The 8,523-nt window shown below is 37.5% G+C and overlaps 1 non-coding gene across 1 annotated transcript; it reads left to right on the top strand.

Annotated features, from left to right (window-relative positions):
- Nucleotides 1–1,584: 1,584 nt before the first annotated feature.
- Nucleotides 1,585–1,691, top strand: LOC141688603 (small nucleolar RNA R71). Its single transcript, XR_012562037.1, has one exon. It is a non-coding gene; the product is annotated as a small nucleolar RNA R71 (small nucleolar RNA).
- The last annotated feature ends 6,832 nt before the right edge of the window (nucleotides 1,692–8,523 follow it).

Here is an 8,523-nt window from a genome sequence, read left to right as displayed (position 1 = left end):
AACACACTAAAAGTGACCTTCTGACCGTGAACCTTCATCGTAAGCTCCCTTTTTTGCACATTGATAATAGTTTAGCCTGTAGCCAAGAATGGTCTTCCTAAGATGATGGAAATATTCTTATCTTCCTCAAAATCAAGAATTACAAAGTCAGCAGGGAAGATGATTTTATCCACCTTAACCAAGACATCCTCCACTATTTCTCACGGATAAGCGATGAAACGATCAGCTAGTTGCAATGACATGTATGTCGGTTTCGGATCAGATAGACCAAGCTTCTTGAAGATAGAAAAGCGCATCAGATTGATGCTAGCTCCCAAATCACACAAGCATTTATCGAATGACAAGTTTCCAATAGTGTAAGTAATAGTGAAACTTTCAGGATCTTTAAGCTTCGGAGATAACTTCTGTTACAGCACAACACTGCACTCCTCCGTTAGAACAGCGGTTTCCAACTCCTAAAGATTCACCTTCCGCGAGAGAATATCTTTCATTAACTTTGCATAGCTTGGCATTTGTTTAAGAGCTTCAGCGAAAGGTATGTTGATATGAAGTTTTATGAACACCTCTAGAAACTTAGCAAATTGCTTATCCAACTTCTGCTTCTGCAGCCTCTTAGGAAAATGAGGTGGAGGATAGACTTGTTTCTCCCCTGTATTACCCTCAGCAGGAGTGTATTCCACAATTTTATTCCTTGATTCCACTTCTGCTTCCTTCTACACATCTTCTTCATCCAAAACTTCAGATTCTGGAATTTAAGGTTTTTCGGGGTTCGCAACCTTCCCAGACCTCAATGTAATTGCCTTGACCTGCTCCTTAGCTTCCCTCTTTCCTGGAACTTCTGTGTCACTAGGGTATGTACCAGGTTGTTGATTCAGCAAGACATTGGCAATCTGCCCAATTTGATTCTTCGGGGTCTTGATACAAACAGCCTAGCTTTGGCATATAAGAGCCTGGTTTTTGCACATAAGCCTCAACTCCTCCAATTCGGATTTTTCATTCGAAGATAGACCTGCACCTCCATGAGTTTTTTGTTGAAGTTGGAGTTGTTGTATTGGTGCAAATTGTTGCTGAAAACTAGGAGAATTGAATTGTTTGTTTCCAAACTGCTGGAACGGCTTTTGCATCGCATTCTGATTATTGCTCCATCTGAAGTTAGGATGATTCCAGTTGTCATGATGATAAGTGTCTGGAACTGGTTGTTATGATCTTTTGAAGTTGCTCACAAACTGGGCTGATTTACTAGATATAGCGCATGGCTCCGTCACATGCGAACCTACATACAACTCATAAACACTGGTTATCTGATTAACACCATAGTTAGCCATAGAATCGATATTCATAGACAACGCCTTTAGTTGAGTAGTGATAGTCGTAGTTGTATCCACTTCAAGAACTCATGCTACCTTTCCCTATGGTAATCTCTTGGTCGGATACTGATATTCATTAGCAGCCATCAGTTCAATTAGATCATAAGCTTCCTCATAGCTCTTTGCCCATAATGCTCCACCTGATGCTGTGTTGAGCATGGGTCTGGATTGTGCTCCCAAACCGTTATAGAAGCAATTAATGATCATCTAATCAGGCAGTCCATGATGAGGACACTTCCTAAGCATCTCCTTGTAGCGCTCCCAAGCTTCAGATAGAGATTCTCCCGATTATTGTGTAAATTGAGTAAGAGCATTTCTTATTGCAGCAGTCTTCGCCATAGGGAAGTATTTAGTAAGAAACTTCTGAGCAAGATCTTCCCAAGTAGTAATTGAACCAACTGGTAGAGAGTATAACCAGCTCTTAGCCTTGTCCCTCATAGAGAATGGGAACAGTCTCAATTTCACTGCATCCTCAGTTTCACCGCATCCTCGAGCACACCATTGAACCTGAAGGTGTCGCAGATCTCTATGAAATCCCTGATATGCTTGGGATCTTCCGTTGGAGCACCCCCAAACTGAACTGAGTTGCACCATCTGAATTATGCCAGGCTTGATCTCAAAGGTATTAGCTGTGATCATTGGCCTGACAATTCTAGATTGAATGTCATTGATCTTGGGTTGAGAAAAATCCATCAATGCTTTCGTTGGTGTTGCTGGATCTCCCATTGTAATGAGTACCTGAAACACAAACAAGTAAACCGTCAAAGTAAAAGAATCTGAGTCAGTGAACTTTAACGACCACTGATGTCAAGCACATAAACTAAAAGTTAACACCGAGTCCCCGACAGCGGCGTCAAAAACTTGTTAAGGCGAAAACACGCACTAAAATTACACGCAAGTATACGCGTTCGCAAGTAGTATAAGATATAAATCAGATTCGTTCCCGCAGAGACTATTTTGGTTAACTTAAGATTAAGCACTTATGCAACAATGATATGGCTATCGTTCAATGCTAACACAATAACAAGTTGAGATATTTATAACTAAGATTAAACTAATATGTAATAAACAAAGAATAAAAGTGATTAAATTAACTATATGAGACAAACATGGGATTCTTACTTCATTCAAAGTCATTGTTCTTAAACTTAGCATGTAATGGTGATGACAACTAATCAGATAAAATGAAACTAATAAATGCAAACTTTCATTGTATACATACCCTACTACCAGACATCCATAAAAGAAATAGAATCTAAATACACACCAATTATGTTGAGACCCTATATGTCTATAGAATTTGACAACATAAAGGTTTAATGAACAAGTTATCTATCGTGATTATATAAGGCAAGTAAGATGGTTAAAATTACCTACGAATCATGCATAACAAATACATGAACCTATGCTAGCATGGCAAGTTCTAAATCTCTATATTCACTTCCGCTTCAATAGAGATTAACACACTATCTTATATGTTAGCTACGCACATAAGACGAATAAGAACAACCAATACTCGGATATCAATCAATCACCACACACCAAGATATTGAAATAAATTAACTATAGAAATCCATAAGTAAATCTGTTAGAACCCCACGATAACAATTAGTTCATAATCGAACTCATCGTCATCAAGGGTTCCAATGAAAGCATGATAATAAACAACATAACCGTACCAAGGTTCAAACAAAAATTGAAAAAGAGCATCCAATTATCAACTATACTAAAGAAAATAAAATTCTTCTTCTCTGTAGCCTTCTCGTGCTCTCTAGGTCTTCTTATTGCTCTCCCCTTGCTCCTTGTTGCTAAAAACATCTTTTTATTGATATATATAGGCTCCAGGATGACCAAGACTCTCAAAATCTTCAATTTCGACTAAAATCAGGATTCTGGTGCAGAAACAAGGCACGGGCGTGCTATTTTCGGGCGCGGCCGTGCTAGAATAGTGATTTCTGGAGCGCGGGCGCGCTAGTTCTAGCGCGGGCGCGCTAGTTCTAGCGCGGCCGCGCTGGCCTTCTGGAAATTTTCTGACAGTTCTTCTTTTGGCCGTATCTTGACTTCTGCTCGTCAGCATTAGGTAATTCAACTACCCACGCGAAGCTAACGAGATTCTCTACAACTTGATAATGGCCTAGGCTTATAATTATGACCTTTTCAACATATTTCCTTGAAAAGCTCTTTTCTTCATTGAACTGATGCCTGAAATGCAATAACACGGAAGCATATCAAAAATACCAACAACTTGAGTCCAAAACACCAACTTAAGCTTGTAATGAAGCGTTCCAAGTAGATATAAAATCCACTTATCAGTTAACTATTAAGAGTTAGGTTAAATAATTAATTGAATGGTATTATGCGGTGGTAACCTAGTATATTTTTGAGTGATTGTAAAAGTTATAAATTGATTCTATAAACTAATTATAACAAAGTACAAATAAATATACTATAATAAAGTATTTGTATTCACAATTTTTACCAAATCACAGAATGATATAATAATGCATGTTAATTTATAAGAAACTAGTAAATTAGTTTGTAAAATTAGTTTATGTAGATAATTGGATGAAGAAATATAAATTAACAAATACATGAATATTTTGGAAAAACTAATCAAGTTGATCAGGAATGAAAATAATCCTAATTACGGAGTTAATGTCGCATTAACTAGACTTGATTTGGTCCAACGAAAAAGCCCAATAAATAAGGCACAAACCCCTAATTATTTATTAATTTTATAATTAATAAAAGGGCTAATTAAATAGCCCAATAAATATGTTCAAATAAGTAACTACTTCTACAAGAAGTAGCCTCTAAGCAACCTAAATTCAGAAGGTAACTAATTCCTGCTTTCTAGGACTCCAAAGTCCAATCAGAGGTGGATACTTGCCTATCAAGTCACCCAATTCTACCCTAATTCCTAGACTCTCAATGTCTATATAAAGGGTCTTACCCCTTCAACTTCAGAAGGACGTTGTTCTGGACAAGAGCTCCATACGTCACCACTATGAAAGCACGTTTTGGAGCACAACTCTAAGCATCGCAAAACCGCGAAGGCATCCTATAAGCCATGAGGCCATTACCTGGAACGACATTTTAGACTTATTTCTTGAAGGACATGAAAGTTACTACGTCCTTGGTGAGCTCTCGCTGCCATAGCTCCGAGGGCATGCATCACCAAGAACTACATTTTGGCTTGATCCTTGGCATACGCCAAGGTACGTAGGCATCTTGTGAGGGCGGGTTCAAGTCACGAAATACAAGCGCAGTCATTAAAGCTTGAAGCTTATCAAACCCTATCATTAAATACACTCAATAAATAAATACATATTTTTTACCTATAAAATTTGGCATCGTTTGTGGGAAAAAGAGGACAACCATGAAAGCACGAAGAAGTACCGAGAAACCATCTGCTGTGATGCGCAACTTCACATCCAATGTTCAGATTCCACCACAGTCAAACCTCAATATCTGAGGGACTGATCTCTCAAGGATGAAGATCCCCATTACCCAACTGTTGATCCTAAGAATGGTCTCCAAGCTCAGGGGATGAATAATTAAGGGAAGAGTTCCAAACTATAGATGGTGCTCTCACTAATGAGCACCTGAATTTTAGATGTTAATAATTGTACTTTCATCAAGGGTGAATAATCATCCACCTTATGGGATATAGAATTTTGAGGAGGAACGCAACGTCGAGTATATGAGGAGTACGAACCTCGCCAATTGTAAGGGCTAAATGTCATTCAAGGGAGAAGATATGATTTCCATGATCCATATATCGAGGATAATGATTGTTCATATTAAGAGGAGATCACCCCAAGAAGGATGTAGTCGAGCAAGGAACTTGTTATCAAAGGTCGTTTCTAGCCTGGAAGATGTGCAAGGGCGAATGCCCAAATCATAAAGAAGATGATATGTGCTCATAATACACACATTCGGAAACCCAAAAAATATCTGAAAACATAAAGCGATCAAGATCTACCAGCTGAAACTCAAGTTATCGCTTCCACCATTGAAAAATCACAACTTTTAGTCATAAAATCAAGAAGTCGGACTCATAATTATGGGATTTCTTCTGACCCGAACGTTGATTCAAAGGACCGATACCCAATCTCAAGGAGTGGAAAACCAAGGGATGAATCCCCAATCATATTTTAGATGTTAACAATTATATTTTCATCTAGGAGGAATGCTAACCCACCTGATTAGAAAAAATTCAGCATCTACCGCATTAGGAGTACGAATTTTGATATTTGCAAGGACTGAGCCCCATTCATAAATGAGTCTGAGATTTCTTTTATCCTAATGCCTAAAAGAGTTATCGTCCATGTGGTAAGGAGACTGAGCCAAGAAGGATATGACCAAGCAAAGGGCCCGTTATCAGAATATGTTTTCAGTCTCTCGAGGACATGAATGGATGATTCCTCAAATCATTAGGAAAAAGAATTCAAGCTCATGAGGACCACATCAACAAGATTTAACAAGTTTGGAGATGCATTAGGCAAAAACCCGATCTTAACCCGAAGGGATGATTTAATATCCTCAAATTCAAAAGATAGAATCTTCAAATTTAAGGGTCGAATCCCCAATTTCAGACGGTAGTTGAGACCTTAGCTCTACCAATGTTCTCCTTTCCCAAACCATGAATGATCCGTGATATCGATTCAAAGATTATGACCAAATAAGCAGAATTCAACATTAACCATGCAAAGTCTATACACCCCCTTATATTCAAGGATTGAAACCCATCAATGACCAAATTTATGATTATTCCAGTCCTTATACAGAGGATGATGAAATCTGAAGTGATAAGGATGCCACTCGAAGAAGGTAACGTTCAGGAAGTAACTGACCGAAGGAGGATGTCCCCAACCTCGAAGGCCTCAAGGAACGAAAGCTTAGGATGATGAAGAGAAAATTTTTATCTCATCAGAATCATGATTTAATGGAGGAAAAGAAACCTAAAAAGGTTACAACAAACTCGGAAATGTTAGGAATATGTTGTGAACTTGATGATAAGTTTAACAAAATACCTTAGTAGATTTAACTTAGTGATTTTGTAGCTCTCAACGGATGTTCTACAATAGTCCCGACGGATGATCTTTATAGTCCCGACGGATGACCTCTGAACATTCATCGAGAGTGTAGCTTATGTAACAATAAGTATTGTAGCACATATCTGCAAACAACAATGTATTAGTTGAGTAGATTTTGTAGGATTCTCTAAGTCATGTTGACTACTAGTTTGATATACAAAATAGGGTGACTAATTGTAAATATAATATGTCTTGTAATTCCGTATAAGTGAAATAGAGTTAAGTAGAAGAAAAGACGACAAAGACTCCCGATGGATGATCAACAAAGGCCCCCGGCGGATGACCAACAAAGTCCCGACGGATGATCTAATTCAAAATAGCAGTTGACAGTGAAAACACAGTCACATGCGTCGGGTGTTTGCAAAAAGAATGTGGCATCCTAATTACAAGATTGAGAGAAGAAGAAGCATTACCATTTCTATGCAAATATGAAGATATTCAAAGATGATGGACAGAGTAATGAAGCAGCATGAAAGAAGACTAGAGACAATTTTGTTTTACTTGTTTATCCTTTTATCATGTATCTTGACGGTATATAAACCAAGTGTAGAAAGTAGAACAAAGAACTTGGAGAGATAGAAAAAGTTGTATCTATTAAGAATCTCTAAATAATTCTATAAGTTAACTTGTAAGCAGTTGTGTACTATTCAAGCATCACAGAGTTCTCATTTATATATATATATATATCTGGTGGATAAGTTCAAATCCACCAGAAAGTTTTAAAGCCTTGTGTTTTATTGCTTTGTGTTTTTATTTCTATTTTTTTTATTCCGCACTTCTTGCAAAATTAAACACAGTTATATATTTAGTTAGAACATTCTTAAATTCAGACAAAGAAGCCAGAATTACATTCAACCCCCCCTTCTTCAATTCTTGTTATATTTAGGAATAACAATTGGTATCAGAGCAAGCTCTTGAATTACAAAGAGTGTAAAGATCATCAATCAACAAGATGAACTAGAAAAGATGTTAGTAAAGATTTCATTTCTGGACAAAGACAGCTATCACCATTGGAAGGTGAAGATGCACTTGCATCTCCGGTCTCAAGATGAAGCTTATGTGGACTGTATTGAAAGAGGTCCACATGTCTCTATGAGAGATGATACAGGAAATGAAGCATCAGTTCCAAAGCCTTAAGCAGAATGGTCAGATCCTGATAAAGAACAAGTTCAAAAGGATAAAAAGGCCATGAACATCTTGTTTAATGGTGTTCATAGTGACATGTTTGACAACATCATTAACTTTGACAACATCATTAACTGCAAGACAGCTAAGGATGTTTGGGATACAATCCAAGTTATATGTAATGGAACTGAGAAAGTAAGGGAGAAAAAGATGCAACTCTGATTCAACAATATGAGCATTTCCACAGTGAAGAAAGTGAATCTCTCACTGACATTTTCAGCAGATTCCAGAAATTGTTAAATGCTCTAAAATTACATGGAAGGGTCTATCAAACAAAAGACTCAAATCTCAAATTCCTTAGATCTCTGCCAAAGGAATGGAAACATATGATAGTCTCATTGAGAAATTCTCAAGATTACAAGGAATTCACATTGGATAGACTGTATGGTATCCTAAAAACCTATGAGCTTGAAATAGAGGAAGATGAGAAGATGGAGAAAGGAAGAAAGAAAGGAGGATCCATTGCATCGGTTGCTGAGCAAGAAAAAGAGAAGGAGATAAAGGTTGAAGCTGTTGATTCTGCACCAAAGCCTAGAGTTTGTGAAGGCAAGGGAAAACGGCTAGTAGCTGAACATGGAGACCATCTTAGTCAAGATGACATGGATGACATAGATGAGCATCTTTCTTTTCTATCCAGGAGATTTTCCAATCTCAAATTCAAGAAGAATTTTGGAGTAGCCAAGTCAAACAAAAACATAGTTGATAAGTCTAAGTTCAAATGTTTCAAGTGTGGCTTGGCAGGTCATTTTGCTAGTGAGTGCAGAAAGCCTGATTATGGTAAAAAGAAGTTTGAGTCTGTTGATTATAAGCAGAAATACTTTGAGTTGCTCAAGAAAAAGGAAAGGGCTTTCATCACACAAGAAAATGACTGG

Source organism: Apium graveolens, chromosome 9 (genome assembly GCF_009905375.1).
Source record: "Apium graveolens cultivar Ventura chromosome 9, ASM990537v1, whole genome shotgun sequence".
Lineage (NCBI taxonomy): Eukaryota > Viridiplantae > Streptophyta > Magnoliopsida > Apiales > Apiaceae > Apium > Apium graveolens.
This window is presented reverse-complemented; position numbering and strand designations above follow the sequence as displayed.